This window comes from Dunckerocampus dactyliophorus, unplaced genomic scaffold (genome assembly GCF_027744805.1).
Source record: "Dunckerocampus dactyliophorus isolate RoL2022-P2 unplaced genomic scaffold, RoL_Ddac_1.1 HiC_scaffold_23, whole genome shotgun sequence".
Lineage (NCBI taxonomy): Eukaryota > Metazoa > Chordata > Actinopteri > Syngnathiformes > Syngnathidae > Dunckerocampus > Dunckerocampus dactyliophorus.
In genome coordinates, this window is record NW_026559859.1 from 143,689 (window position 1) to 167,500 (window position 23,812).

The 23,812-nt window shown below is 51.0% G+C and overlaps 53 non-coding genes and 4 pseudogenes across 53 annotated transcripts; all 57 read right to left on the reverse strand.

The window, feature by feature from the left end:
• Nucleotides 1-8: 8 nt before the first annotated feature.
• LOC129175779 (5S ribosomal RNA) lies at nucleotides 9-127 on the reverse strand. Its single transcript, XR_008568725.1, has one exon. It is a non-coding gene; the product is annotated as a 5S ribosomal RNA (ribosomal RNA).
• A 300-nt stretch (nucleotides 128-427) lies between these two features.
• Nucleotides 428-546, reverse strand: LOC129175276 (5S ribosomal RNA). Its single transcript, XR_008568241.1, has one exon. It is a non-coding gene; the product is annotated as a 5S ribosomal RNA (ribosomal RNA).
• Nucleotides 547-846: 300 nt separating this feature from the next.
• On the reverse strand, nucleotides 847-965 carry LOC129175780 (5S ribosomal RNA). Its single transcript, XR_008568726.1, has one exon. It is a non-coding gene; the product is annotated as a 5S ribosomal RNA (ribosomal RNA).
• Nucleotides 966-1,265: 300 nt separating this feature from the next.
• Nucleotides 1,266-1,384, reverse strand: LOC129175781 (5S ribosomal RNA). Its single transcript, XR_008568727.1, has one exon. It is a non-coding gene; the product is annotated as a 5S ribosomal RNA (ribosomal RNA).
• Nucleotides 1,385-1,684: 300 nt separating this feature from the next.
• On the reverse strand, nucleotides 1,685-1,803 carry LOC129175058 (5S ribosomal RNA). Its single transcript, XR_008568027.1, has one exon. It is a non-coding gene; the product is annotated as a 5S ribosomal RNA (ribosomal RNA).
• A 300-nt stretch (nucleotides 1,804-2,103) lies between these two features.
• Nucleotides 2,104-2,222, reverse strand: LOC129175783 (5S ribosomal RNA). The gene has a single exon (XR_008568729.1). It is a non-coding gene; the product is annotated as a 5S ribosomal RNA (ribosomal RNA).
• Nucleotides 2,223-2,522: 300 nt separating this feature from the next.
• On the reverse strand, nucleotides 2,523-2,641 carry LOC129175288 (5S ribosomal RNA). Its single transcript, XR_008568252.1, has one exon. It is a non-coding gene; the product is annotated as a 5S ribosomal RNA (ribosomal RNA).
• A 300-nt stretch (nucleotides 2,642-2,941) lies between these two features.
• Nucleotides 2,942-3,051, reverse strand: LOC129175387 (5S ribosomal RNA; annotated as a pseudogene).
• Nucleotides 3,052-3,351: 300 nt separating this feature from the next.
• Nucleotides 3,352-3,470, reverse strand: LOC129175784 (5S ribosomal RNA). The gene has a single exon (XR_008568730.1). It is a non-coding gene; the product is annotated as a 5S ribosomal RNA (ribosomal RNA).
• A 300-nt stretch (nucleotides 3,471-3,770) lies between these two features.
• On the reverse strand, nucleotides 3,771-3,889 carry LOC129175785 (5S ribosomal RNA). The gene has a single exon (XR_008568731.1). It is a non-coding gene; the product is annotated as a 5S ribosomal RNA (ribosomal RNA).
• Nucleotides 3,890-4,189: 300 nt separating this feature from the next.
• LOC129175299 (5S ribosomal RNA) lies at nucleotides 4,190-4,308 on the reverse strand. Its single transcript, XR_008568263.1, has one exon. It is a non-coding gene; the product is annotated as a 5S ribosomal RNA (ribosomal RNA).
• Nucleotides 4,309-4,608: 300 nt separating this feature from the next.
• LOC129175786 (5S ribosomal RNA) lies at nucleotides 4,609-4,727 on the reverse strand. The gene has a single exon (XR_008568732.1). It is a non-coding gene; the product is annotated as a 5S ribosomal RNA (ribosomal RNA).
• Nucleotides 4,728-5,027: 300 nt separating this feature from the next.
• On the reverse strand, nucleotides 5,028-5,146 carry LOC129175787 (5S ribosomal RNA). Its single transcript, XR_008568733.1, has one exon. It is a non-coding gene; the product is annotated as a 5S ribosomal RNA (ribosomal RNA).
• Nucleotides 5,147-5,446: 300 nt separating this feature from the next.
• LOC129175182 (5S ribosomal RNA) lies at nucleotides 5,447-5,565 on the reverse strand. The gene has a single exon (XR_008568151.1). It is a non-coding gene; the product is annotated as a 5S ribosomal RNA (ribosomal RNA).
• A 300-nt stretch (nucleotides 5,566-5,865) lies between these two features.
• LOC129175789 (5S ribosomal RNA) lies at nucleotides 5,866-5,984 on the reverse strand. Its single transcript, XR_008568735.1, has one exon. It is a non-coding gene; the product is annotated as a 5S ribosomal RNA (ribosomal RNA).
• Nucleotides 5,985-6,284: 300 nt separating this feature from the next.
• Nucleotides 6,285-6,403, reverse strand: LOC129175311 (5S ribosomal RNA). Its single transcript, XR_008568274.1, has one exon. It is a non-coding gene; the product is annotated as a 5S ribosomal RNA (ribosomal RNA).
• A 300-nt stretch (nucleotides 6,404-6,703) lies between these two features.
• Nucleotides 6,704-6,813, reverse strand: LOC129175388 (5S ribosomal RNA; annotated as a pseudogene).
• Nucleotides 6,814-7,113: 300 nt separating this feature from the next.
• LOC129175790 (5S ribosomal RNA) lies at nucleotides 7,114-7,232 on the reverse strand. The gene has a single exon (XR_008568736.1). It is a non-coding gene; the product is annotated as a 5S ribosomal RNA (ribosomal RNA).
• A 300-nt stretch (nucleotides 7,233-7,532) lies between these two features.
• Nucleotides 7,533-7,651, reverse strand: LOC129175322 (5S ribosomal RNA). Its single transcript, XR_008568285.1, has one exon. It is a non-coding gene; the product is annotated as a 5S ribosomal RNA (ribosomal RNA).
• A 300-nt stretch (nucleotides 7,652-7,951) lies between these two features.
• LOC129175333 (5S ribosomal RNA) lies at nucleotides 7,952-8,070 on the reverse strand. Its single transcript, XR_008568296.1, has one exon. It is a non-coding gene; the product is annotated as a 5S ribosomal RNA (ribosomal RNA).
• Nucleotides 8,071-8,370: 300 nt separating this feature from the next.
• LOC129175345 (5S ribosomal RNA) lies at nucleotides 8,371-8,489 on the reverse strand. Its single transcript, XR_008568307.1, has one exon. It is a non-coding gene; the product is annotated as a 5S ribosomal RNA (ribosomal RNA).
• A 300-nt stretch (nucleotides 8,490-8,789) lies between these two features.
• LOC129175356 (5S ribosomal RNA) lies at nucleotides 8,790-8,908 on the reverse strand. Its single transcript, XR_008568318.1, has one exon. It is a non-coding gene; the product is annotated as a 5S ribosomal RNA (ribosomal RNA).
• Nucleotides 8,909-9,208: 300 nt separating this feature from the next.
• Nucleotides 9,209-9,327, reverse strand: LOC129175791 (5S ribosomal RNA). The gene has a single exon (XR_008568737.1). It is a non-coding gene; the product is annotated as a 5S ribosomal RNA (ribosomal RNA).
• Nucleotides 9,328-9,627: 300 nt separating this feature from the next.
• LOC129175792 (5S ribosomal RNA) lies at nucleotides 9,628-9,746 on the reverse strand. Its single transcript, XR_008568738.1, has one exon. It is a non-coding gene; the product is annotated as a 5S ribosomal RNA (ribosomal RNA).
• A 300-nt stretch (nucleotides 9,747-10,046) lies between these two features.
• LOC129175793 (5S ribosomal RNA) lies at nucleotides 10,047-10,165 on the reverse strand. The gene has a single exon (XR_008568739.1). It is a non-coding gene; the product is annotated as a 5S ribosomal RNA (ribosomal RNA).
• Nucleotides 10,166-10,465: 300 nt separating this feature from the next.
• Nucleotides 10,466-10,575, reverse strand: LOC129175389 (5S ribosomal RNA; annotated as a pseudogene).
• A 300-nt stretch (nucleotides 10,576-10,875) lies between these two features.
• Nucleotides 10,876-10,994, reverse strand: LOC129175794 (5S ribosomal RNA). The gene has a single exon (XR_008568740.1). It is a non-coding gene; the product is annotated as a 5S ribosomal RNA (ribosomal RNA).
• A 300-nt stretch (nucleotides 10,995-11,294) lies between these two features.
• Nucleotides 11,295-11,413, reverse strand: LOC129175368 (5S ribosomal RNA). The gene has a single exon (XR_008568329.1). It is a non-coding gene; the product is annotated as a 5S ribosomal RNA (ribosomal RNA).
• A 300-nt stretch (nucleotides 11,414-11,713) lies between these two features.
• LOC129175379 (5S ribosomal RNA) lies at nucleotides 11,714-11,832 on the reverse strand. The gene has a single exon (XR_008568340.1). It is a non-coding gene; the product is annotated as a 5S ribosomal RNA (ribosomal RNA).
• A 300-nt stretch (nucleotides 11,833-12,132) lies between these two features.
• On the reverse strand, nucleotides 12,133-12,251 carry LOC129175391 (5S ribosomal RNA). The gene has a single exon (XR_008568346.1). It is a non-coding gene; the product is annotated as a 5S ribosomal RNA (ribosomal RNA).
• A 300-nt stretch (nucleotides 12,252-12,551) lies between these two features.
• On the reverse strand, nucleotides 12,552-12,670 carry LOC129175393 (5S ribosomal RNA). Its single transcript, XR_008568347.1, has one exon. It is a non-coding gene; the product is annotated as a 5S ribosomal RNA (ribosomal RNA).
• Nucleotides 12,671-12,970: 300 nt separating this feature from the next.
• On the reverse strand, nucleotides 12,971-13,089 carry LOC129175795 (5S ribosomal RNA). Its single transcript, XR_008568741.1, has one exon. It is a non-coding gene; the product is annotated as a 5S ribosomal RNA (ribosomal RNA).
• Nucleotides 13,090-13,389: 300 nt separating this feature from the next.
• LOC129175796 (5S ribosomal RNA) lies at nucleotides 13,390-13,508 on the reverse strand. The gene has a single exon (XR_008568742.1). It is a non-coding gene; the product is annotated as a 5S ribosomal RNA (ribosomal RNA).
• Nucleotides 13,509-13,808: 300 nt separating this feature from the next.
• LOC129175394 (5S ribosomal RNA) lies at nucleotides 13,809-13,927 on the reverse strand. The gene has a single exon (XR_008568348.1). It is a non-coding gene; the product is annotated as a 5S ribosomal RNA (ribosomal RNA).
• A 300-nt stretch (nucleotides 13,928-14,227) lies between these two features.
• Nucleotides 14,228-14,337, reverse strand: LOC129175390 (5S ribosomal RNA; annotated as a pseudogene).
• A 300-nt stretch (nucleotides 14,338-14,637) lies between these two features.
• On the reverse strand, nucleotides 14,638-14,756 carry LOC129175797 (5S ribosomal RNA). Its single transcript, XR_008568743.1, has one exon. It is a non-coding gene; the product is annotated as a 5S ribosomal RNA (ribosomal RNA).
• A 300-nt stretch (nucleotides 14,757-15,056) lies between these two features.
• Nucleotides 15,057-15,175, reverse strand: LOC129175395 (5S ribosomal RNA). The gene has a single exon (XR_008568349.1). It is a non-coding gene; the product is annotated as a 5S ribosomal RNA (ribosomal RNA).
• A 300-nt stretch (nucleotides 15,176-15,475) lies between these two features.
• On the reverse strand, nucleotides 15,476-15,594 carry LOC129175396 (5S ribosomal RNA). Its single transcript, XR_008568350.1, has one exon. It is a non-coding gene; the product is annotated as a 5S ribosomal RNA (ribosomal RNA).
• A 300-nt stretch (nucleotides 15,595-15,894) lies between these two features.
• LOC129175397 (5S ribosomal RNA) lies at nucleotides 15,895-16,013 on the reverse strand. The gene has a single exon (XR_008568351.1). It is a non-coding gene; the product is annotated as a 5S ribosomal RNA (ribosomal RNA).
• A 300-nt stretch (nucleotides 16,014-16,313) lies between these two features.
• Nucleotides 16,314-16,432, reverse strand: LOC129175398 (5S ribosomal RNA). Its single transcript, XR_008568352.1, has one exon. It is a non-coding gene; the product is annotated as a 5S ribosomal RNA (ribosomal RNA).
• A 300-nt stretch (nucleotides 16,433-16,732) lies between these two features.
• Nucleotides 16,733-16,851, reverse strand: LOC129175798 (5S ribosomal RNA). The gene has a single exon (XR_008568744.1). It is a non-coding gene; the product is annotated as a 5S ribosomal RNA (ribosomal RNA).
• Nucleotides 16,852-17,151: 300 nt separating this feature from the next.
• LOC129175800 (5S ribosomal RNA) lies at nucleotides 17,152-17,270 on the reverse strand. Its single transcript, XR_008568746.1, has one exon. It is a non-coding gene; the product is annotated as a 5S ribosomal RNA (ribosomal RNA).
• A 300-nt stretch (nucleotides 17,271-17,570) lies between these two features.
• On the reverse strand, nucleotides 17,571-17,689 carry LOC129175801 (5S ribosomal RNA). The gene has a single exon (XR_008568747.1). It is a non-coding gene; the product is annotated as a 5S ribosomal RNA (ribosomal RNA).
• A 295-nt stretch (nucleotides 17,690-17,984) lies between these two features.
• Nucleotides 17,985-18,103, reverse strand: LOC129175572 (5S ribosomal RNA). Its single transcript, XR_008568521.1, has one exon. It is a non-coding gene; the product is annotated as a 5S ribosomal RNA (ribosomal RNA).
• Nucleotides 18,104-18,403: 300 nt separating this feature from the next.
• On the reverse strand, nucleotides 18,404-18,522 carry LOC129175205 (5S ribosomal RNA). The gene has a single exon (XR_008568173.1). It is a non-coding gene; the product is annotated as a 5S ribosomal RNA (ribosomal RNA).
• A 300-nt stretch (nucleotides 18,523-18,822) lies between these two features.
• LOC129174943 (5S ribosomal RNA) lies at nucleotides 18,823-18,941 on the reverse strand. Its single transcript, XR_008567914.1, has one exon. It is a non-coding gene; the product is annotated as a 5S ribosomal RNA (ribosomal RNA).
• Nucleotides 18,942-19,241: 300 nt separating this feature from the next.
• LOC129175342 (5S ribosomal RNA) lies at nucleotides 19,242-19,361 on the reverse strand. Its single transcript, XR_008568304.1, has one exon. It is a non-coding gene; the product is annotated as a 5S ribosomal RNA (ribosomal RNA).
• Nucleotides 19,362-19,661: 300 nt separating this feature from the next.
• LOC129174945 (5S ribosomal RNA) lies at nucleotides 19,662-19,780 on the reverse strand. Its single transcript, XR_008567916.1, has one exon. It is a non-coding gene; the product is annotated as a 5S ribosomal RNA (ribosomal RNA).
• Nucleotides 19,781-20,080: 300 nt separating this feature from the next.
• Nucleotides 20,081-20,199, reverse strand: LOC129175192 (5S ribosomal RNA). Its single transcript, XR_008568161.1, has one exon. It is a non-coding gene; the product is annotated as a 5S ribosomal RNA (ribosomal RNA).
• Nucleotides 20,200-20,499: 300 nt separating this feature from the next.
• On the reverse strand, nucleotides 20,500-20,618 carry LOC129175802 (5S ribosomal RNA). The gene has a single exon (XR_008568748.1). It is a non-coding gene; the product is annotated as a 5S ribosomal RNA (ribosomal RNA).
• A 300-nt stretch (nucleotides 20,619-20,918) lies between these two features.
• Nucleotides 20,919-21,037, reverse strand: LOC129175161 (5S ribosomal RNA). Its single transcript, XR_008568131.1, has one exon. It is a non-coding gene; the product is annotated as a 5S ribosomal RNA (ribosomal RNA).
• A 300-nt stretch (nucleotides 21,038-21,337) lies between these two features.
• On the reverse strand, nucleotides 21,338-21,456 carry LOC129175803 (5S ribosomal RNA). The gene has a single exon (XR_008568749.1). It is a non-coding gene; the product is annotated as a 5S ribosomal RNA (ribosomal RNA).
• A 300-nt stretch (nucleotides 21,457-21,756) lies between these two features.
• On the reverse strand, nucleotides 21,757-21,875 carry LOC129175804 (5S ribosomal RNA). The gene has a single exon (XR_008568750.1). It is a non-coding gene; the product is annotated as a 5S ribosomal RNA (ribosomal RNA).
• A 300-nt stretch (nucleotides 21,876-22,175) lies between these two features.
• On the reverse strand, nucleotides 22,176-22,294 carry LOC129175060 (5S ribosomal RNA). The gene has a single exon (XR_008568029.1). It is a non-coding gene; the product is annotated as a 5S ribosomal RNA (ribosomal RNA).
• A 300-nt stretch (nucleotides 22,295-22,594) lies between these two features.
• Nucleotides 22,595-22,713, reverse strand: LOC129174946 (5S ribosomal RNA). Its single transcript, XR_008567917.1, has one exon. It is a non-coding gene; the product is annotated as a 5S ribosomal RNA (ribosomal RNA).
• Nucleotides 22,714-23,013: 300 nt separating this feature from the next.
• LOC129175061 (5S ribosomal RNA) lies at nucleotides 23,014-23,132 on the reverse strand. Its single transcript, XR_008568031.1, has one exon. It is a non-coding gene; the product is annotated as a 5S ribosomal RNA (ribosomal RNA).
• Nucleotides 23,133-23,432: 300 nt separating this feature from the next.
• On the reverse strand, nucleotides 23,433-23,552 carry LOC129175293 (5S ribosomal RNA). The gene has a single exon (XR_008568257.1). It is a non-coding gene; the product is annotated as a 5S ribosomal RNA (ribosomal RNA).
• Nucleotides 23,553-23,812: the final 260 nt, after the last annotated feature.

Here is a 23,812-nt window from a genome sequence, read left to right on the forward strand (position 1 = left end):
GCCTAAAAAGCTTACAGCACCTGGTATTCCCAGGCGGTCTCCCATCCAAGTACTCACCAGGCCCGCCCCTGCTTAGCTTCCGAGATCGGACGAGATCGGGCGTTCTCAGGGTAGTATGGCCGTAAGCCGGAAAGCTCTCTGAAAACTTTCCTTTTAAAGACGACACTGGTCAAACTGCGCTTCTGCAAACGGTCTCGGATGTGTGTGCACACTTTGCTGCTCGTATGGTTTTTCTGGCTGTTTTGTGCCACCGGTCGCAGCCACAGCCAGCCTGTAAGCCTGTTTGAACTTCACAGCAGAGAGAAAAACACTGTAGATGGATGTTCCTCACATGAGGGCAAAATAAATACTCTTCCTCCATTCAAAGTGATGGCGTTTTCCAAGAAGTGGGAAACAGCGCCCTCTGCTGAAAGCCAAGAGCCTAAAAAGCTTACAGCACCTGGTATTCCCAGGCGGTCTCCCATCCAAGTACTAACCAGGCCCGCCCCTGCTTAGCTTCCGAGATCGGACGAGATCGGGCGTTCTCAGGGTAGTATGGCCGTAAGCCGGAAAGCTCTCTGAAAACTTTCCTTTTAAAGACGACACTGGTCAAACTGCGCTTCTGCAAACGGTCTCGGATGTGTGTGCACACTTTGCTGCTCGTATGGTTTTTCTGGCTGTTTTGTGCCACCGGTCGCAGCCACAGCCAGCCTGTAAGCCTGTTTGAACTTCACAGCAGAGAGAAAAACACTGTAGATGGATGTTCCTCACATGAGGGCAAAATAAATACTCTTCCTCCATTCAAAGTGATGGCGTTTTCCAAGAAGTGGGAAACAGCGCCCTCTGCTGAAAGCCAAGAGCCTAAAAAGCTTACAGCACCTGGTATTCCCAGGCGGTCTCCCATCCAAGTACTCACCAGGCCCGCCCCTGCTTAGCTTCCGAGATCGGACGAGATCGGGCGTTCTCAGGGTAGTATGGCCGTAAGCCGGAAAGCTCTCTGAAAACTTTCCTTTTAAAGACGACACTGGTCAAACTGCGCTTCTGCAAACGGTCTCGGATGTGTGTGCACACTTTGCTGCTCGTATGGTTTTTCTGGCTGTTTTGTGCCACCGGTCGCAGCCACAGCCAGCCTGTAAGCCTGTTTGAACTTCACAGCAGAGAGAAAAACACTGTAGATGGATGTTCCTCACATGAGGGCAAAATAAATACTCTTCCTCCATTCAAAGTGATGGCGTTTTCCAAGAAGTGGGAAACAGCGCCCTCTGCTGAAAGCCAAGAGCCTAAAAAGCTTACAGCACCTGGTATTCCCAGGCGGTCTCCCATCCAAGTACTCACCAGGCCCGCCCCTGCTTAGCTTCCGAGATCGGACGAGATCGGGCGTTCTCAGGGTAGTATGGCCGTAAGCCGGAAAGCTCTCTGAAAACTTTCCTTTTAAAGACGACACTGGTCAAACTGCGCTTCTGCAAACGGTCTCGGATGTGTGTGCACACTTTGCTGCTCGTATGGTTTTTCTGGCTGTTTTGTGCCACCGGTCGCAGCCACAGCCAGCCTGTAAGCCTGTTTGAACTTCACAGCAGAGAGAAAAACACTGTAGATGGATGTTCCTCCCATGAGGGCAAAATAAATACTCTTCCTCCATTCAAAGTGATGGCGTTTTCCAAGAGGTGGGAAACAGCGCCCTCTGCTGAAAGCCAAGAGCCTAAAAAGCTTTCAGCACCTGGTATTCCCAGGCGGTCTCCCATCCAAGTACTAACCAGGCCCGCCCCTGCTTAGCTTCCGAGATCGGACGAGATCGGGCGTTCTCAGGGTAGTATGGCCGTAAGCCGGAAAGCTCTCTGAAAACTTTCCTTTTAAAGACGACACTGGTCAAACTGCGCTTCTGCAAACGGTCTCGGATGTGTGTGCACACTTTGCTGCTCGTATGGTTTTTCTGGCTGTTTTGTGCCACCGGTCGCAGCCACAGCCAGCCTGTAAGCCTGTTTGAACTTCACAGCAGAGAGAAAAACACTGTAGATGGATGTTCCTCACATGAGGGCAAAATAAATACTCTTCCTCCATTCAAAGTGACGGCGTTTTCCAAGAAGTGGGAAACAGCGCCCTCTGCTGAAAGCCAAGAGCCTAAAAAGCTTACAGCACCTGGTATTCCCAGGCGGTCTCCCATCCAAGTACTCACCAGGCCCGCCCCTGCTTAGCTTCCGAGATCGGACGAGATCGGGCGTTCTCAGGGTAGTATGGCCGTAAGCCGGAAAGCTCTCTGAAAACTTTCCTTTTAAAGACGACACTGGTCAAACTGCGCTTCTGCAAACGGTCTCGGATGTGTGTGCACACTTTGCTGCTCGTATGGTTTTTCTGGCTGTTTTGTGCCACCGGTCGCAGCCACAGCCAGCCTGTAAGCCTGTTTGAACTTCACAGCAGAGAGAAAAACACTGTAGATGGATGTTCCTCACATGAGGGCAAAATAAATACTCTTCCTCCATTCAAAGTGATGGCGTTTTCCAAGAAGTGGGAAACAGCGCCCTCTGCTGAAAGCCAAGAGCCTAAAAAGCTTACAGCACCTGGTATTCCCAGGCGGTCTCCCATCCAAGTACTAACCAGGCCCGCCCCTGCTTAGCTTCCGAGATCGGACGAGATCGGGCGTTCTCAGGGTAGTATGGCCGTAAGCCGGAAAGCTCTCTGAAAACTTTCCTTTTAAAGACGACACTGGTCAAACTGCGCTTCTGCAAACGGTCTCGGATGTGTGTGCACACTTTGCTGCTCGTATGGTTTTTCTGGCTGTTTTGTGCCACCGGTCGCAGCCACAGCCAGCCTGTAAGCCTGTTTGAACTTCACAGCAGAGAGAAAAACACTGTAGATGGATGTTCCTCACATGAGGGCAAAATAAATACTCTTCCTCCATTCAAAGTGATGGCGTTTTCCAAGAAGTGGGAAACAGCGCCCTCTGCTGAAAGCCAAGAGCCTAAAAAGCTTACAGCACCTGGTATTCCCAGGCGGTCTCCCATTCCAAGTACTCACCAGGCCCGCCCCTGCTTAGCTTCCGAGATCGGACGTTCTCAGGGTAGTATGGCCGTAAGCCGGAAAGCTCTCTGAAAACTTTCCTTTTAAAGACGACACTGGTCAAACTGCGCTTCTGCAAACGGTCTCGGATGTGTGTGCACACTTTGCTGCTCGTATGGTTTTTCTGGCTGTTTTGTGCCACCGGTCGCAGCCACAGCCAGCCTGTAAGCCTGTTTGAACTTCACAGCAGAGAGAAAAACACTGTAGATGGATGTTCCTCACATGAGGGCAAAATAAATACTCTTCCTCCATTCAAAGTGATGGCGTTTTCCAAGAAGTGGGAAACAGCGCCCTCTGCTGAAAGCCAAGAGCCTAAAAAGCTTACAGCACCTGGTATTCCCAGGCGGTCTCCCATCCAAGTACTCACCAGGCCCGCCCCTGCTTAGCTTCCGAGATCGGACGAGATCGGGCGTTCTCAGGGTAGTATGGCCGTAAGCCGGAAAGCTCTCTGAAAACTTTCCTTTTAAAGACGACACTGGTCAAACTGCGCTTCTGCAAACGGTCTCGGATGTGTGTGCACACTTTGCTGCTCGTATGGTTTTTCTGGCTGTTTTGTGCCACCGGTCGCAGCCACAGCCAGCCTGTAAGCCTGTTTGAACTTCACAGCAGAGAGAAAAACACTGTAGATGGATGTTCCTCCCATGAGGGCAAAATAAATACTCTTCCTCCATTCAAAGTTATGGCGTTTTCCAAGAGGTGGGAAACAGCGCCCTCTGCTGAAAGCCAAGAGCCTAAAAAGCTTACAGCACCTGGTATTCCCAGGCGGTCTCCCATCCAAGTACTCACCAGGCCCGCCCCTGCTTAGCTTCCGAGATCGGACGAGATCGGGCGTTCTCAGGGTAGTATGGCCGTAAGCCGGAAAGCTCTCTGAAAACTTTCCTTTTAAAGACGACACTGGTCAAACTGCGCTTCTGCAAACGGTCTCGGATGTGTGTGCACACTTTGCTGCTCGTATGGTTTTTCTGGCTGTTTTGTGCCACCGGTCGCAGCCACAGCCAGCCTGTAAGCCTGTTTGAACTTCACAGCAGAGAGAAAAACACTGTAGATGGATGTTCCTCACATGAGGGCAAAATAAATACTCTTCCTCCATTCAAAGTGATGGCGTTTTCCAAGAAGTGGGAAACAGCGCCCTCTGCTGAAAGCCAAGAGCCTAAAAAGCTTACAGCACCTGGTATTCCCAGGCGGTCTCCCATCCAAGTACTAACCAGGCCCGCCCCTGCTTAGCTTCCGAGATCGGACGAGATCGGGCGTTCTCAGGGTAGTATGGCCGTAAGCCGGAAAGCTCTCTGAAAACTTTCCTTTTAAAGACGACACTGGTCAAACTGCGCTTCTGCAAACGGTCTCGGATGTGTGTGCACACTTTGCTGCTCGTATGGTTTTTCTGGCTGTTTTGTGCCACCGGTCGCAGCCACAGCCAGCCTGTAAGCCTGTTTGAACTTCACAGCAGAGAGAAAAACACTGTAGATGGATGTTCCTCACATGAGGGCAAAATAAATACTCTTCCTCCATTCAAAGTGATGGCGTTTTCCAAGAAGTGGGAAACAGCGCCCTCTGCTGAAAGCCAAGAGCCTAAAAAGCTTACAGCACCTGGTATTCCCAGGCGGTCTCCCATCCAAGTACTCACCAGGCCCGCCCCTGCTTAGCTTCCGAGATCGGACGAGATCGGGCGTTCTCAGGGTAGTATGGCCGTAAGCCGGAAAGCTCTCTGAAAACTTTCCTTTTAAAGACGACACTGGTCAAACTGCGCTTCTGCAAACGGTCTCGGATGTGTGTGCACACTTTGCTGCTCGTATGGTTTTTCTGGCTGTTTTGTGCCACCGGTCGCAGCCACAGCCAGCCTGTAAGCCTGTTTGAACTTCACAGCAGAGAGAAAAACACTGTAGATGGATGTTCCTCACATGAGGGCAAAATAAATACTCTTCCTCCATTCAAAGTGATGGCGTTTTCCAAGAAGTGGGAAACAGCGCCCTCTGCTGAAAGCCAAGAGCCTAAAAAGCTTACAGCACCTGGTATTCCCAGGCGGTCTCCCATCCAAGTACTCACCAGGCCCGCCCCTGCTTAGCTTCCGAGATCGGACGAGATCGGGCGTTCTCAGGGTAGTATGGCCGTAAGCCGGAAAGCTCTCTGAAAACTTTCCTTTTAAAGACGACACTGGTCAAACTGCGCTTCTGCAAACGGTCTCGGATGTGTGTGCACACTTTGCTGCTCGTATGGTTTTTCTGGCTGTTTTGTGCCACCGGTCGCAGCCACAGCCAGCCTGTAAGCCTGTTTGAACTTCACAGCAGAGAGAAAAACACTGTAGATGGATGTTCCTCCCATGAGGGCAAAATAAATACTCTTCCTCCATTCAAAGTGATGGCGTTTTCCAAGAGGTGGGAAACAGCGCCCTCTGCTGAAAGCCAAGAGCCTAAAAAACTTTCAGCACCTGGTATTCCCAGGCGGTCTCCCATCCAAGTACTAACCAGGCCCGCCCCTGCTTAGCTTCCGAGATCGGACGAGATCGGGCGTTCTCAGGGTAGTATGGCCGTAAGCCGGAAAGCTCTCTGAAAACTTTCCTTTTAAAGACGACACTGGTCAAACTGCGCTTCTGCAAACGGTCTCGGATGTGTGTGCACACTTTGCTGCTCGTATGGTTTTTCTGGCTGTTTTGTGCCACCGGTCGCAGCCACAGCCAGCCTGTAAGCCTGTTTGAACTTCACAGCAGAGAGAAAAACACTGTAGATGGATGTTCCTCACATGAGGGCAAAATAAATACTCTTCCTCCATTCAAAGTGACGGCGTTTTCCAAGAAGTGGGAAACAGCGCCCTCTGCTGAAAGCCAAGAGCCTAAAAAGCTTACAGCACCTGGTATTCCCAGGCGGTCTCCCATCCAAGTACTCACCAGGCCCGCCCCTGCTTAGCTTCCGAGATCGGACGAGATCGGGCGTTCTCAGGGTAGTATGGCCGTAAGCCGGAAAGCTCTCTGAAAACTTTCCTTTTAAAGACGACACTGGTCAAACTGCGCTTCTGCAAACGGTCTCGGATGTGTGTGCACACTTTGCTGCTCGTATGGTTTTTCTGGCTGTTTTGTGCCACCGGTCGCAGCCACAGCCAGCCTGTAAGCCTGTTTGAACTTCACAGCAGAGAGAAAAACACTGTAGATGGATGTTCCTCACATGAGGGCAAAATAAATACTCTTCCTCCATTCAAAGTGATGGCGTTTTCCAAGAAGTGGGAAACAGCGCCCTCTGCTGAAAGCCAAGAGCCTAAAAAGCTTACAGCACCTGGTATTCCCAGGCGGTCTCCCATCCAAGTACTAACCAGGCCCGCCCCTGCTTAGCTTCCGAGATCGGACGAGATCGGGCGTTCTCAGGGTAGTATGGCCGTAAGCCGGAAAGCTCTCTGAAAACTTTCCTTTTAAAGACGACACTGGTCAAACTGCGCTTCTGCAAACGGTCTCGGATGTGTGTGCACACTTTGCTGCTCGTATGGTTTTTCTGGCTGTTTTGTGCCACCGGTCGCAGCCACAGCCAGCCTGTAAGCCTGTTTGAACTTCACAGCAGAGAGAAAAACACTGTAGATGGATGTTCCTCACATGAGGGCAAAATAAATACTCTTCCTCCATTCAAAGTGATGGCGTTTTCCAAGAAGTGGGAAACAGCGCCCTCTGCTGAAAGCCAAGAGCCTAAAAAGCTTACAGCACCTGGTATTCCCAGGCGGTCTCCCATTCCAAGTACTCACCAGGCCCGCCCCTGCTTAGCTTCCGAGATCGGACGTTCTCAGGGTAGTATGGCCGTAAGCCGGAAAGCTCTCTGAAAACTTTCCTTTTAAAGACGACACTGGTCAAACTGCGCTTCTGCAAACGGTCTCGGATGTGTGTGCACACTTTGCTGCTCGTATGGTTTTTCTGGCTGTTTTGTGCCACCGGTCGCAGCCACAGCCAGCCTGTAAGCCTGTTTGAACTTCACAGCAGAGAGAAAAACACTGTAGATGGATGTTCCTCACATGAGGGCAAAATAAATACTCTTCCTCCATTCAAAGTGATGGCGTTTTCCAAGAAGTGGGAAACAGCGCCCTCTGCTGAAAGCCAAGAGCCTAAAAAGCTTACAGCACCTGGTATTCCCAGGCGGTCTCCCATCCAAGTACTCACCAGGCCCGCCCCTGCTTAGCTTCCGAGATCGGACGAGATCGGGCGTTCTCAGGGTAGTATGGCCGTAAGCCGGAAAGCTCTCTGAAAACTTTCCTTTTAAAGACGACACTGGTCAAACTGCGCTTCTGCAAACGGTCTCGGATGTGTGTGCACACTTTGCTGCTCGTATGGTTTTTCTGGCTGTTTTGTGCCACCGGTCGCAGCCACAGCCAGCCTGTAAGCCTGTTTGAACTTCACAGCAGAGAGAAAAACACTGTAGATGGATGTTCCTCACATGAGGGCAAAATAAATACTCTTCCTCCATTCAAAGTGATGGCGTTTTCCAAGAAGTGGGAAACAGCGCCCTCTGCTGAAAGCCAAGAGCCTAAAAAGCTTACAGCACCTGGTATTCCCAGGCGGTCTCCCATCCAAGTACTAACCAGGCCCGCCCCTGCTTAGCTTCCGAGATCGGACGAGATCGGGCGTTCTCAGGGTAGTATGGCCGTAAGCCGGAAAGCTCTCTGAAAACTTTCCTTTTAAAGACGACACTGGTCAAACTGCGCTTCTGCAAACGGTCTCGGATGTGTGTGCACACTTTGCTGCTCGTATGGTTTTTCTGGCTGTTTTGTGCCACCGGTCGCAGCCACAGCCAGCCTGTAAGCCTGTTTGAACTTCACAGCAGAGAGAAAAACACTGTAGATGGATGTTCCTCCCATGAGGGCAAAATAAATACTCTTCCTCCATTCAAAGTGATGGCGTTTTCAGAGAGGTGGGAAACAGCGCCCTCTGCTGAAAGCCAAGAGCCTAAAAAGCTTACAGCACCTGGTATTCCCAGGCGGTCTCCCATCCAAGTACTAACCAGGCCCGCCCCTGCTTAGCTTCCGAGATCGGACGAGATCGGGCGTTCTCAGGGTAGTATGGCCGTAAGCCGGAAAGCTCTCTGAAAACTTTCCTTTTAAAGACGACACTGGTCAAACTGCGCTTCTGCAAACGGTCTCGGATGTGTGTGCACACTTTGCTGCTCGTATGGTTTTTCTGGCTGTTTTGTGCCACCGGTCGCAGCCACAGCCAGCCTGTAAGCCTGTTTGAACTTCACAGCAGAGAGAAAAACACTGTAGATGGATGTTCCTCACATGAGGGCAAAATAAATACTCTTCCTCCATTCAAAGTGATGGCGTTTTCCAAGAAGTGGGAAACAGCGCCCTCTGCTGAAAGCCAAGAGCCTAAAAAGCTTACAGCACCTGGTATTCCCAGGCGGTCTCCCATCCAAGTACTAACCAGGCCCGCCCCTGCTTAGCTTCCGAGATCGGACGAGATCGGGCGTTCTCAGGGTAGTATGGCCGTAAGCCGGAAAGCTCTCTGAAAACTTTCCTTTTAAAGACGACACTGGTCAAACTGCGCTTCTGCAAACGGTCTCGGATGTGTGTGCACACTTTGCTGCTCGTATGGTTTTTCTGGCTGTTTTGTGCCACCGGTCGCAGCCACAGCCAGCCTGTAAGCCTGTTTGAACTTCACAGCAGAGAGAAAAACACTGTAGATGGATGTTCCTCCCATGAGGGCAAAATAAATACTCTTCCTCCATTCAAAGTGATGGCGTTTTCAGAGAGGTGGGAAACAGCGCCCTCTGCTGAAAGCCAAGAGCCTAAAAAGCTTACAGCACCTGGTATTCCCAGGCGGTCTCCCATCCAAGTACTAACCAGGCCCGCCCCTGCTTAGCTTCCGAGATCGGACGAGATCGGGCGTTCTCAGGGTAGTATGGCCGTAAGCCGGAAAGCTCTCTGAAAACTTTCCTTTTAAAGACGACACTGGTCAAACTGCGCTTCTGCAAACGGTCTCGGATGTGTGTGCACACTTTGCTGCTCGTATGGTTTTTCTGGCTGTTTTGTGCCACCGGTCGCAGCCACAGCCAGCCTGTAAGCCTGTTTGAACTTCACAGCAGAGAGAAAAACACTGTAGATGGATGTTCCTCACATGAGGGCAAAATAAATACTCTTCCTCCATTCAAAGTGATGGCGTTTTCCAAGAAGTGGGAAACAGCGCCCTCTGCTGAAAGCCAAGAGCCTAAAAAGCTTACAGCACCTGGTATTCCCAGGCGGTCTCCCATCCAAGTACTCACCAGGCCCGCCCCTGCTTAGCTTCCGAGATCGGACGAGATCGGGCGTTCTCAGGGTAGTATGGCCGTAAGCCGGAAAGCTCTCTGAAAACTTTCCTTTTAAAGACGACACTGGTCAAACTGCGCTTCTGCAAACGGTCTCGGATGTGTGTGCACACTTTGCTGCTCGTATGGTTTTTCTGGCTGTTTTGTGCCACCGGTCGCAGCCACAGCCAGCCTGTAAGCCTGTTTGAACTTCACAGCAGAGAGAAAAACACTGTAGATGGATGTTCCTCACATGAGGGCAAAATAAATACTCTTCCTCCATTCAAAGTGATGGCGTTTTCCAAGAAGTGGGAAACAGCGCCCTCTGCTGAAAGCCAAGAGCCTAAAAAGCTTACAGCACCTGGTATTCCCAGGCGGTCTCCCATCCAAGTACTCACCAGGCCCGCCCCTGCTTAGCTTCCGAGATCGGACGAGATCGGGCGTTCTCAGGGTAGTATGGCCGTAAGCCGGAAAGCTCTCTGAAAACTTTCCTTTTAAAGACGACACTGGTCAAACTGCGCTTCTGCAAACGGTCTCGGATGTGTGTGCACACTTTGCTGCTCGTATGGTTTTTCTGGCTGTTTTGTGCCACCGGTCGCAGCCACAGCCAGCCTGTAAGCCTGTTTGAACTTCACAGCAGAGAGAAAAACACTGTAGATGGATGTTCCTCACATGAGGGCAAAATAAATACTCTTCCTCCATTCAAAGTGATGGCGTTTTCCAAGAAGTGGGAAACAGCGCCCTCTGCTGAAAGCCAAGAGCCTAAAAAGCTTACAGCACCTGGTATTCCCAGGCGGTCTCCCATCCAAGTACTCACCAGGCCCGCCCCTGCTTAGCTTCCGAGATCGGACGAGATCGGGCGTTCTCAGGGTAGTATGGCCGTAAGCCGGAAAGCTCTCTGAAAACTTTCCTTTTAAAGACGACACTGGTCAAACTGCGCTTCTGCAAACGGTCTCGGATGTGTGTGCACACTTTGCTGCTCGTATGGTTTTTCTGGCTGTTTTGTGCCACCGGTCGCAGCCACAGCCAGCCTGTAAGCCTGTTTGAACTTCACAGCAGAGAGAAAAACACTGTAGATGGATGTTCCTCACATGAGGGCAAAATAAATACTCTTCCTCCATTCAAAGTGATGGCGTTTTCCAAGAAGTGGGAAACAGCGCCCTCTGCTGAAAGCCAAGAGCCTAAAAAGCTTACAGCACCTGGTATTCCCAGGCGGTCTCCCATTCCAAGTACTCACCAGGCCCGCCCCTGCTTAGCTTCCGAGATCGGACGTTCTCAGGGTAGTATGGCCGTAAGCCGGAAAGCTCTCTGAAAACTTTCCTTTTAAAGACGACACTGGTCAAACTGCGCTTCTGCAAACGGTCTCGGATGTGTGTGCACACTTTGCTGCTCGTATGGTTTTTCTGGCTGTTTTGTGCCACCGGTCGCAGCCACAGCCAGCCTGTAAGCCTGTTTGAACTTCACAGCAGAGAGAAAAACACTGTAGATGGATGTTCCTCACATGAGGGCAAAATAAATACTCTTCCTCCATTCAAAGTGATGGCGTTTTCCAAGAAGTGGGAAACAGCGCCCTCTGCTGAAAGCCAAGAGCCTAAAAAGCTTACAGCACCTGGTATTCCCAGGCGGTCTCCCATCCAAGTACTCACCAGGCCCGCCCCTGCTTAGCTTCCGAGATCGGACGAGATCGGGCGTTCTCAGGGTAGTATGGCCGTAAGCCGGAAAGCTCTCTGAAAACTTTCCTTTTAAAGACGACACTGGTCAAACTGCGCTTCTGCAAACGGTCTCGGATGTGTGTGCACACTTTGCTGCTCGTATGGTTTTTCTGGCTGTTTTGTGCCACCGGTCGCAGCCACAGCCAGCCTGTAAGCCTGTTTGAACTTCACAGCAGAGAGAAAAACACTGTAGATGGATGTTCCTCACATGAGGGCAAAATAAATACTCTTCCTCCATTCAAAGTGATGGCGTTTTCCAAGAAGTGGGAAACAGCGCCCTCTGCTGAAAGCCAAGAGCCTAAAAAGCTTACAGCACCTGGTATTCCCAGGCGGTCTCCCATCCAAGTACTAACCAGGCCCGCCCCTGCTTAGCTTCCGAGATCGGACGAGATCGGGCGTTCTCAGGGTAGTATGGCCGTAAGCCGGAAAGCTCTCTGAAAACTTTCCTTTTAAAGACGACACTGGTCAAACTGCGCTTCTGCAAACGGTCTCGGATGTGTGTGCACACTTTGCTGCTCGTATGGTTTTTCTGGCTGTTTTGTGCCACCGGTCGCAGCCACAGCCAGCCTGTAAGCCTGTTTGAACTTCACAGCAGAGAGAAAAACACTGTAGATGGATGTTCCTCCCATGAGGGCAAAATAAATACTCTTCCTCCATTCAAAGTGATGGCGTTTTCAGAGAGGTGGGAAACAGCGCCCTCTGCTGAAAGCCAAGAGCCTAAAAAGCTTACAGCACCTGGTATTCCCAGGCGGTCTCCCATCCAAGTACTAACCAGGCCCGCCCCTGCTTAGCTTCCGAGATCGGACGAGATCGGGCGTTCTCAGGGTAGTATGGCCGTAAGCCGGAAAGCTCTCTGAAAACTTTCCTTTTAAAGACGACACTGGTCAAACTGCGCTTCTGCAAACGGTCTCGGATGTGTGTGCACACTTTGCTGCTCGTATGGTTTTTCTGGCTGTTTTGTGCCACCGGTCGCAGCCACAGCCAGCCTGTAAGCCTGTTTGAACTTCACAGCAGAGAGAAAAACACTGTAGATGGATGTTCCTCACATGAGGGCAAAATAAATACTCTTCCTCCATTCAAAGTGATGGCGTTTTCCAAGAAGTGGGAAACAGCGCCCTCTGCTGAAAGCCAAGAGCCTAAAAAGCTTACAGCACCTGGTATTCCCAGGCGGTCTCCCATCCAAGTACTAACCAGGCCCGCCCCTGCTTAGCTTCCGAGATCGGACGAGATCGGGCGTTCTCAGGGTAGTATGGCCGTAAGCCGGAAAGCTCTCTGAAAACTTTCCTTTTAAAGACGACACTGGTCAAACTGCGCTTCTGCAAACGGTCTCGGATGTGTGTGCACACTTTGCTGCTCGTATGGTTTTTCTGGCTGTTTTGTGCCACCGGTCGCAGCCACAGCCAGCCTGTAAGCCTGTTTGAACTTCACAGCAGAGAGAAAAACACTGTAGATGGATGTTCCTCCCATGAGGGCAAAATAAATACTCTTCCTCCATTCAAAGTGATGGCGTTTTCAGAGAGGTGGGAAACAGCGCCCTCTGCTGAAAGCCAAGAGCCTAAAAAGCTTACAGCACCTGGTATTCCCAGGCGGTCTCCCATCCAAGTACTAACCAGGCCCGCCCCTGCTTAGCTTCCGAGATCGGACGAGATCGGGCGTTCTCAGGGTAGTATGGCCGTAAGCCGGAAAGCTCTCTGAAAACTTTCCTTTTAAAGACGACACTGGTCAAACTGCGCTTCTGCAAACGGTCTCGGATGTGTGTGCACACTTTGCTGCTCGTATGGTTTTTCTGGCTGTTTTGTGCCACCGGTCGCAGCCACAGCCAGCCTGTAAGCCTGTTTGAACTTCACAGCAGAGAGAAAAACACTGTAGATGGATGTTCCTCACATGAGGGCAAAATAAATACTCTTCCTCCATTCAAAGTGATGGCGTTTTCCAAGAAGTGGGAAACAGCGCCCTCTGCTGAAAGCCAAGAGCCTAAAAAGCTTACAGCACCTGGTATTCCCAGGCGGTCTCCCATCCAAGTACTCACCAGGCCCGCCCCTGCTTAGCTTCCGAGATCGGACGAGATCGGGCGTTCTCAGGGTAGTATGGCCGTAAGCCGGAAAGCTCTCTGAAAACTTTCCTTTTAAAGACGACACTGGTCAAACTGCGCTTCTGCAAACGGTCTCGGATGTGTGTGCACACTTTGCTGCTCGTATGGTTTTTCTGGCTGTTTTGTGCCACCGGTCGCAGCCACAGCCAGCCTGTAAGCCTGTTTGAACTTCACAGCAGAGAGAAAAACACTGTAGATGGATGTTCCTCACATGAGGGCAAAATAAATACTCTTCCTCCATTCAAAGTGATGGCGTTTTCCAAGAAGTGGGAAACAGCGCCCTCTGCTGAAAGCCAAGAGCCTAAAAAGCTTACAGCACCTGGTATTCCCAGGCGGTCTCCCATCCAAGTACTCACCAGGCCCGCCCCTGCTTAGCTTCCGAGATCGGACGAGATCGGGCGTTCTCAGGGTAGTATGGCCGTAAGCCGGAAAGCTCTCTGAAAACTTTCCTTTTAAAGACGACACTGGTCAAACTGCGCTTCTGCAAACGGTCTCGGATGTGTGTGCACACTTTGCTGCTCGTATGGTTTTTCTGGCTGTTTTGTGCCACCGGTCGCAGCCACAGCCAGCCTGTAAGCCTGTTTGAACTTCACAGCAGAGAGAAAAACACTGTAGATGGATGTTCCTCACATGAGGGCAAAATAAATACTCTTCCTCCATTCAAAGTGATGGCGTTTTCCAAGAAGTGGGAAACAGCGCCCTCTGCTGAAAGCCAAGAGCCTAAAAAGCTTACAGCACCTGGTATTCCCAGGCGGTCTCCCATCCAAGTACTAACCAGGCCCGCCCCTGCTTAGCTTCCGAGATCGGACGAGATCGGGCGTTCTCAGGGTAGTATGGCCGTAAGCCGGAAAGCTCTCTGAAAACTTTCCTTTTAAAGACGACACTGGTCAAACTGCGCTTCTGCAAACGGTCTCGGATGTGTGTGCACACTTTGCTGCTCGTATGGTTTTTCTGGCTGTTTTGTGCCACCGGTCGCAGCCACAGCCAGCCTGTAAGCCTGTTTGAACTTCACAGCAGAGAGAAAAACACTGTAGATGGATGTTCCTCACATGAGGGCAAAATAAATACTCTTCCTCCATTCAAAGTGATGGCGTTTTCCAAGAAGTGGGAAACAGCGCCCTCTGCTGAAAGCCAAGAGCCTAAAAAGCTTACAGCACCTGGTATTCCCAGGCGGTCTCCCATTCCAAGTACTCACCAGGCCCGCCCCTGCTTAGCTTCCGAGATCGGACGTTCTCAGGGTAGTATGGCCGTAAGCCGGAAAGCTCTCTGAAAACTTTCCTTTTAAAGACGACACTGGTCAAACTGCGCTTCTGCAAACGGTCTCGGATGTGTGTGCACACTTTGCTGCTCGTATGGTTTTTCTGGCTGTTTTGTGCCACCGGTCGCAGCCACAGCCAGCCTGTAAGCCTGTTTGAACTTCACAGCAGAGAGAAAAACACTGTAGATGGATGTTCCTCACATGAGGGCAAAATAAATACTCTTCCTCCATTCAAAGTGATGGCGTTTTCCAAGAAGTGGGAAACAGCGCCCTCTGCTGAAAGCCAAGAGCCTAAAAAGCTTACAGCACCTGGTATTCCCAGGCGGTCTCCCATCCAAGTACTCACCAGGCCCGCCCCTGCTTAGCTTCCGAGATCGGACGAGATCGGGCGTTCTCAGGGTAGTATGGCCGTAAGCCGGAAAGCTCTCTGAAAACTTTCCTTTTAAAGACGACACTGGTCAAACTGCGCTTCTGCAAACGGTCTCGGATGTGTGTGCACACTTTGCTGCTCGTATGGTTTTTCTGGCTGTTTTGTGCCACCGGTCGCAGCCACAGCCAGCCTGTAAGCCTGTTTGAACTTCACAGCAGAGAGAAAAACACTGTAGATGGATGTTCCTCACATGAGGGCAAAATAAATACTCTTCCTCCATTCAAAGTGATGGCGTTTTCCAAGAAGTGGGAAACAGCGCCCTCTGCTGAAAGCCAAGAGCCTAAAAAGCTTACAGCACCTGGTATTCCCAGGCGGTCTCCCATCCAAGTACTAACCAGGCCCGCCCCTGCTTAGCTTCCGAGATCGGACGAGATCGGGCGTTCTCAGGGTAGTATGGCCGTAAGCCGGAAAGCTCTCTGAAAACTTTCCTTTTAAAGACGACACTGGTCAAACTGCGCTTCTGCAAACGGTCTCGGATGTGTGTGCACACTTTGCTGCTCGTATGGTTTTTCTGGCTGTTTTGTGCCACCGGTCGCAGCCACAGCCAGCCTGTAAGCCTGTTTGAACTTCACAGCAGAGAGAAAAACACTGTAGATGGATGTTCCTCCCATGAGGGCAAAATAAATACTCTTCCTCCATTCAAAGTGATGGCGTTTTCAGAGAGGTGGGAAACAGCGCCCTCTGCTGAAAGCCAAGAGCCTAAAAAGCTTACAGCACCTGGTATTCCCAGGCGGTCTCCCATCCAAGTACTAACCAGGCCCGCCCCTGCTTAGCTTCCGAGATCGGACGAGATCGGGCGTTCTCAGGGTAGTATGGCCGTAAGCCGGAAAGCTCTCTGAAAACTTTCCTTTTAAAGACGACACTGGTCAAACTGCGCTTCTGCAAACGGTCTCGGATGTGTGTGCACACTTTGCTGCTCGTATGGTTTTTCTGGCTGTTTTGTGCCACCGGTCGCAGCCACAGCCAGCCTGTAAGCCTGTTTGAACTTCACAGCAGAGAGAAAAACACTGTAGATGGATGTTCCTCACATGAGGGCAAAATAAATACTCTTCCTCCATTCAAAGTGATGGCGTTTTCCAAGAAGTGGGAAACAGCGCCCTCTGCTGAAAGCCAAGAGCCTAAAAAGCTTACAGCACCTGGTATTCCCAGGCGGTCTCCCATCCAAGTACTAACCAGGCCCGCCCCTGCTTAGCTTCCGAGATCGGACGAGATCGGGCGTTCTCAGGGTAGTATGGCCGTAAGCCGGAAAGCTCTCTGAAAACTTTCCTTTTAAAGACGACACTGGTCAAACTGCGCTTCTGCAAACGGTCTCGGATGTGTGTGCACACTTTGCTGCTCGTATGGTTTTTCTGGCTGTTTTGTGCCACCGGTCGCAGCCACAGCCAGCCTGTAAGCCTGTTTGAACTTCACAGCAGAGAGAAAAACACTGTAGATGGATGTTCCTCCCATGAGGGCAAAATAAATACTCTTCCTCCATTCAAAGTGATGGCGTTTTCAGAGAGGTGGGAAACAGCGCCCTCTGCTGAAAGCCAAGAGCCTAAAAAGCTTACAGCACCTGGTATTCCCAGGCGGTCTCCCATCCAAGTACTAACCAGGCCCGCCCCTGCTTAGCTTCCGAGATCGGACGAGATCGGGCGTTCTCAGGGTAGTATGGCCGTAAGCCGGAAAGCTCTCTGAAAACTTTCCTTTTAAAGACGACACTGGTCAAACTGCGCTTCTGCAAACGGTCTCGGATGTGTGTGCACACTTTGCTGCTCGTATGGTTTTTCTGGCTGTTTTGTGCCACCGGTCGCAGCCACAGCCAGCCTGTAAGCCTGTTTGAACTTCACAGCAGAGAGAAAAACACTGTAGATGGATGTTCCTCACATGTGGGCAAAATAAATACTCTTCCTCCATTCAAAGTGATGGCGTTTTCCAAGAAGTGGGAAACAGCGCCCTCTGCTGAAAGCCAAGAGCCTAAAAAGCTTACAGCACCTGGTATTCCCAGGCGGTCTCCCATCCAAGTACTCACCAGGCCCGCCCCTGCTTAGCTTCCGAGATCGGACGAGATCGGGCGTTCTCAGGGTAGTATGGCCGTAAGCCGGAAAGCTCTCTGAAAACTTTCCTTTTAAAGACGACACTGGTCAAACTGCGCTTCTGCAAACGGTCTCGGATGTGTGTGCACACTTTGCTGCTCGTATGGTTTTTCTGGCTGTTTTGTGCCACCGGTCGCAGCCACAGCCAGCCTGTAAGCCTGTTTGAACTTCACAGCAGAGAGAAAAACACTGTAGATGGATGTTCCTCACATGAGGGCAAAATAAATACTCTTCCTCCATTCAAAGTGATGGCGTTTTCCAAGAAGTGGGAAACAGCGCCCTCTGCTGAAAGCCAAGAGCCTAAAAAGCTTACAGCACCTGGTATTCCCAGGCGGTCTCCCATCCAAGTACTCACCAGGCCCGCCCCTGCTTAGCTTCCGAGATCGGACGAGATCGGGCGTTCTCAGGGTAGTATGGCCGTAAGCCGGAAAGCTCTCTGAAAACTTTCCTTTTAAAGACGACACTGGTCAAACTGCGCTTCTGCAAACGGTCTCGGATGTGTGTGCACACTTTGCTGCTCGTATGTTTTTTCTGGCTGTTTTGTGCCACCGGTCGCAGTCACAGCCAGCCTGTAAGCCTGTTTGAACTTCACAGCAGAGAGAAAAACACTGTAGATGGATGTTCCTCCCATGAGGGCAAAATAAATACTCTTCCTCCATTCAAAGTGATGGCGTTTTCCAAGAAGTGGGAAACAGCGCCCTCTGCTGAAAGCCAAGAGCCTAAAAAGCTTACAGCACCTGGTATTCCCAGGCGGTCTCCCATCCAAGTACTCACCAGGCCCGCCCCTGCTTAGCTTCCGAGATCGGACGAGATCGGGCGTTCTCAGGGTAGTATGGCCGTAAGCCGGAAAGCTCTCTGAAAACTTTCCTTTTAAAGACGACACTGGTCAAACTGCGCTTCTGCAAACGGTCTCGGATGTGTGTGCACACTTTGCTGCTCGTATGGTTTTTCTGGCTGTTTTGTGCCACCGGTCGCAGCCACAGCCAGCCTGTAAGCCTGTTTGAACTTCACAGCAGAGAGACAAATAGATGGATGTTCCTCACATGAGGGCAAAATAAATACTCTTCCTCCATTCAAAGTGATGGCGTTTTCCAAGAAGTGGGAAACAGCGCCCTCTGCTGAAAGCCAAGAGCCTAAAAAGCTTACAGCACCTGGAATTCCCAGGCGGTCTCCCATCCAAGTACTAACCAGGCCCGGCCCTGCTTAGCTTCCGAGATCGGACGAGATCGGGCGTTCTCAGGATAGTATGGCCGTAAGCCGGAAAGCTCTCTGAAAACTTTCCTTTTAAAGACGACACTGGTCAAACTGCGCTTCTGCAAACGGTCTCGGATGTGTGTGCACACTTTGCTGCTCGTATGGTTTTTCTGGCTGTTTTGTGCCACCGGTCGCAGCCACAGCCAGCCTGTAAGCCTGTTTGAACTTCACAGCAGAGAGAAAAACACTGTAGATGGATGTTCCTCCCATGAGGGCAAAATAAATACTCTTCCTCCATTCAAAGTGATGGCGTTTTCCAAGAGGTGGGAAACAGCGCCCTCTGCTGAAAGCCAAGAGCCTAAAAAGCTTTCAGCACCTGGTATTCCCAGGCGGTCTCCCATCCAAGTACTAACCAGGCCCGCCCCTGCTTAGCTTCCAAGATCGGACGAGATCGGGCGTTCTCAGGGTAGTATGGCCGTAAGCCGGAAAGCTCTCTGAAAACTTTCCTTTTAAAGACGACACTGGTCAAACTGCGCTTCTGCAAACGGTCTCGGATGTGTGTGCACACTTTGCTGCTCGTATGTTTTTTCTGGCTGTTTTGTGCCACCGGTCGCAGCCACAGCCAGCCTGTAAGCCTGTTTGAACTTCACAGCAGAGAGAAAAACACTGTAGATGGATGTTCCTCACATGAGGGCAAAATAAATACTCTTCCTCCATTCAAAGTGACGGCGTTTTCCAAGAAGTGGGAAACAGCGCCCTCTGCTGAAAGCCAAGAGCCTAAAAAGCTTACAGCACCTGGTATTCCCAGGCGGTCTCCCATCCAAGTACTCACCAGGCCCGCCCCTGCTTAGCTTCCGAGATCAGACGAGATCGGGCGTTCTCAGGGTAGTATGGCCGTAAGCCGGAAAGCTCTCTGAAAACTTTCCTTTTAAAGACGACACTGGTCAAACTGCGCTTCTGCAAACGGTCTCGGATGTGTGTGCACACTTTGCTGCTCGTATGGTTTTTCTGGCTGTTTTGTGCCACCGGTCGCAGCCACAGCCAGCCTGTAAGCCTGTTTGAACTTCACAGCAGAGAGAAAAACACTGTAGATGGATGTTCCTCACATGAGGGCAAAATAAATACTCTTCCTCCATTCAAAGTGATGGCGTTTTCCAAGAAGTGGGAAACAGCGCCCTCTGCTGAAAGCCAAGAGCCTAAAAAGCTTACAGCACCTGGTATTCCCAGGCGGTCTCCCATTCCAAGTACTCACCAGGCCCGCCCCTGCTTAGCTTCCGAGATCGGACGAGATCGGGCGTTCTCAGGGTAGTATGGCTGTAAGCCGGAAAGCTCTCTGAAAACTTTCCTTTTAAAGACGACACTGGTCAAACTGCGCTTCTGCAAACGGTCTCGGATGTGTGTGCACACTTTGCTGCTCGTATGGTTTTTCTGGCTGTTTTGTGCCACCGGTCGCAGCCACAGCCAGCCTGTAAGCCTGTTTGAACTTCACAGCAGAGAGAAAAACACTGTAGATGGATGTTCCTCCCATGAGGGCAAAATAAATACTCTTCCTCCATTCAAAGTGATGGCGTTTTCCAAGAGGTGGGAAACAGCGCCCTCTGCTGAAAGCCAAGAGCCTAAAAAGCTTACAGCACCTGGTATTCCCAGGCGGTCTCCCATCCAAGTACTCACCAGGCCCGCCCCTGCTTAGCTTCCGAGATCAGACGAGATCGGGCGTTCTCAGGGTAGTATGGCCGTAAGCCGGAAAGCTCTCTGAAAACTTTCCTTTTAAAGACGACACTGGTCAAACTGCGCTTCTGCAAACGGTCTCGGATGTGTGTGCACACTTTGCTGCTCGTATGGTTTTTCTGGCTGTTTTGTGCCACCGGTCGCAGCCACAGCCAGCCTGTAAGCCTGTTTGAACTTCACAGCAGAGAGAAAAACACTGTAGATGGATGTTCCTCCCATGAGGGCAAAATAAATACTCTTCCTCCATTCAAAGTGATGGCGTTTTCCAAGAGGTGGGAAACAGCGCCCTCTGCTGAAAGCCAAGAGCCTAAAAAGCTTTCAGCACCTGGTATTCCCAGGCGGTCTCCCATCCAAGTACTCACCAGGCCCGCCCCTGCTTAGCTTCCGAGATCGGACGAGATCGGGCGTTCTCAGGGTAGTATGGCCGTAAGCCGGAAAGCTCTCTGAAAACTTTCCTTTTAAAGACGACACTGGTCAAACTGCGCTTCTGCAAACGGTCTCGGATGTGTGTGCACACTTTGCTGCTCGTATGGTTTTTCTGGCTGTTTTGTGCCACCGGTCGCAGCCACAGCCAGCCTGTAAGCCTGTTTGAACTTCACAGCAGAGAGAAAAACACTGTAGATGGATGTTCCTCACATGAGGGCAAAATAAATACTCTTCCTCCATTCAAAGTGATGGCGTTTTCCAAGAAGTGGGAAACAGCGCCCTCTGCTGAAAGCCAAGAGCCTAAAAAGCTTACAGCACCTGGTATTCCCAGGCGGTCTCCCATCCAAGTACTCACCAGGCCCGCCCCTGCTTAGCTTCCGAGATCGGACGAGATCGGGCGTTCTCAGGGTAGTATGGCCGTAAGCCGGAAAGCTCTCTGAAAACTTTCCTTTTAAAGACGACACTGGTCAAACTGCGCTTCTGCAAACGGTCTCGGATGTGTGTGCACACTTTGCTGCTCGTATGGTTTTTCTGGCTGTTTTGTGCCACCGGTCGCAGCCACAGCCAGCCTGTAAGCCTGTTTGAACTTCACAGCAGAGAGAAAAACACTGTAGATGGATGTTCCTCACATGAGGGCAAAATAAATACTCTTCCTCCATTCAAAGTGATGGCGTTTTCCAAGAAGTGGGAAACAGCGCCCTCTGCTGAAAGCCAAGAGCCTAAAAAGCTTACAGCACCTGGTATTCCCAGGCGGTCTCCCATCCAAGTACTCACCAGGCCCGCCCCTGCTTAGCTTCCGAGATCGGACGAGATCAGGCGTTCTCAGGGTAGTATGGCCGTAAGCCGGAAAGCTCTCTGAAAACTTTCCTTTTAAAGACGACACTGGTCAAACTGCGCTTCTGCAAACGGTCTCGGATGTGTGTGCACACTTTGCTGCTCGTATGGTTTTTCTGGCTGTTTTGTGCCACCGGTCGCAGCCACAGCCAGCCTGTAAGCCTGTTTGAACTTCACAGCAGAGAGAAAAACACTGTAGATGGATGTTCCTCACATGAGGGCAAAATAAATACTCTTCCTCCATTCAAAGTGATGGCGTTTTCCAAGAAGTGGGAAACAGCGCCCTCTGCTGAAAGCCAAGAGCCTAAAAAGCTTACAGCACCTGGTATTCCCAGGCGGTCTCCCATCCAAGTACTCACCAGGCCCGCCCCTGCTTAGCTTCCGAGATCGGACGAGATCGGGCGTTCTCAGGGTAGTATGGCCGTAAGCCGGAAAGCTCTCTGAAAACTTTCCTTTTAAAGACGACACTGGTCAAACTGCGCTTCTGCAAACGGTCTCGGATGTGTGTGCACACTTTGCTGCTCGTATGGTTTTTCTGGCTGTTTTGTGCCACCGGTCGCAGCCACAGCCAGCCTGTAAGCCTGTTTGAACTTCACAGCAGAGAGAAAAACACTGTAGATGGATGTTCCTCACATGAGGGCAAAATAAATACTCTTCCTCCATTCAAAGTGATGGCGTTTTCCAAGAAGTGGGAAACAGCGCCCTCTGCTGAAAGCCAAGAGCCTAAAAAGCTTACAGCACCTGGTATTCCCAGGCGGTCTCCCATCCAAGTACTCACCAGGCCCGCCCCTGCTTAGCTTCCGAGATCGGACGAGATCGGGCGTTCTCAGGGTAGTATGGCCGTAAGCCGGAAAGCTCTCTGAAAACTTTCCTTTTAAAGACGACACTGGTCAAACTGCGCTTCTGCAAACGGTCTCGGATGTGTGTGCACACTTTGCTGCTCGTATGGTTTTTCTGGCTGTTTTGTGCCACCGGTCGCAGCCACAGCCAGCCTGTAAGCCTGTTTGAACTTCACAGCAGAGAGAAAAACACTGTAGATGGATGTTCCTCCCATGAGGGCAAAATAAATACTCTTCCTCCATTCAAAGTGATGGCGTTTTCCAAGAGGTGGGAAACAGCGCCCTCTGCTGAAAGCCAAGAGCCTAAAAAGCTTTCAGCACCTGGTATTCCCAGGCGGTCTCCCATCCAAGTACTAACCAGGCCCGCCCCTGCTTAGCTTCCGAGATCGGACGAGATCGGGCGTTCTCAGGGTAGTATGGCCGTAAGCCGGAAAGCTCTCTGAAAACTTTCCTTTTAAAGACGACACTGGTCAAACTGCGCTTCTGCAAACGGTCTCGGATGTGTGTGCACACTTTGCTGCTCGTATGGTTTTTCTGGCTGTTTTGTGCCACCGGTCGCAGCCACAGCCAGCCTGTAAGCCTGTTTGAACTTCACAGCAGAGAGAAAAACACTGTAGATGGATGTTCCTCACATGAGGGCAAAATAAATACTCTTCCTCCATTCAAAGTGACGGCGTTTTCCAAGAAGTGGGAAACAGCGCCCTCTGCTGAAAGCCAAGAGCCTAAAAAGCTTACAGCACCTGGTATTCCCAGGCGGTCTCCCATCCAAGTACTCACCAGGCCCGCCCCTGCTTAGCTTCCGAGATCAGACGAGATCGGGCGTTCTCAGGGTAGTATGGCCGTAAGCCGGAAAGCTCTCTGAAAACTTTCCTTTTAAAGACGACACTGGTCAAACTGCGCTTCTGCAAACGGTCTCGGATGTGTGTGCACACTTTGCTGCTCGTATGGTTTTTCTGGCTGTTTTGTGCCACCGGTCGCAGCCACAGCCAGCCTGTAAGCCTGTTTGAACTTCACAGCAGAGAGAAAAACACTGTAGATGGATGTTCCTCCCATGAGGGCAAAATAAATACTCTTCCTCCATTCAAAGTGATGGCGTTTTCCAAGAGGTGGGAAACAGCGCCCTCTGCTGAAAGCCAAGAGCCTAAAAAGCTTTCAGCACCTGGTATTCCCAGGCGGTCTCCCATCCAAGTACTAACCAGGCCCGCCCCTGCTTAGCTTCCGAGATCGGACGAGATCGGGCGTTCTCAGGGTAGTATGGCCGTAAGCCGGAAAGCTCTCTGAAAACTTTCCTTTTAAAGACGACACTGGTCAAACTGCGCTTCTGCAAACGGTCTCGGATGTGTGTGCACACTTTGCTGCTCGTATGGTTTTTCTGGCTGTTTTGTGCCACCGGTCGCAGCCACAGCCAGCCTGTAAGCCTGTTTGAACTTCACAGCAGAGAGAAAAACACTGTAGATGGATGTTCCTCACATGAGGGCAAAATAAATACTCTTCCTCCATTCAAAGTGATGGCGTTTTCCAAGAAGTGGGAAACAGCGCCCTCTGCTGAAAGCCAAGAGCCTAAAAAGCTTACAGCACCTGGTATTCCCAGGCGGTCTCCCATTCCAAGTACTCACCAGGCCCGCCCCTGCTTAGCTTCCGAGATCGGACGAGATCGGGCGTTCTCAGGGTAGTATGGCCGTAAGCCGGAAAGCTCTCTGAAAACTTTCCTTTTAAAGACGACACTGGTCAAACTGCGCTTCTGCAAACGGTCTCGGATGTGTGTGCACACTTTGCTGCTCGTATGGTTTTTCTGGCTGTTTTGTGCCACCGGTCGCAGCCACAGCCAGCCTGTAAGCCTGTTTGAACTTCACAGCAGAGAGAAAAACACTGTAGATGGATGTTCCTCACATGAGGGCAAAATAAATACTCTTCCTCCATTCAAAGTGATGGCGTTTTCCAAGAAG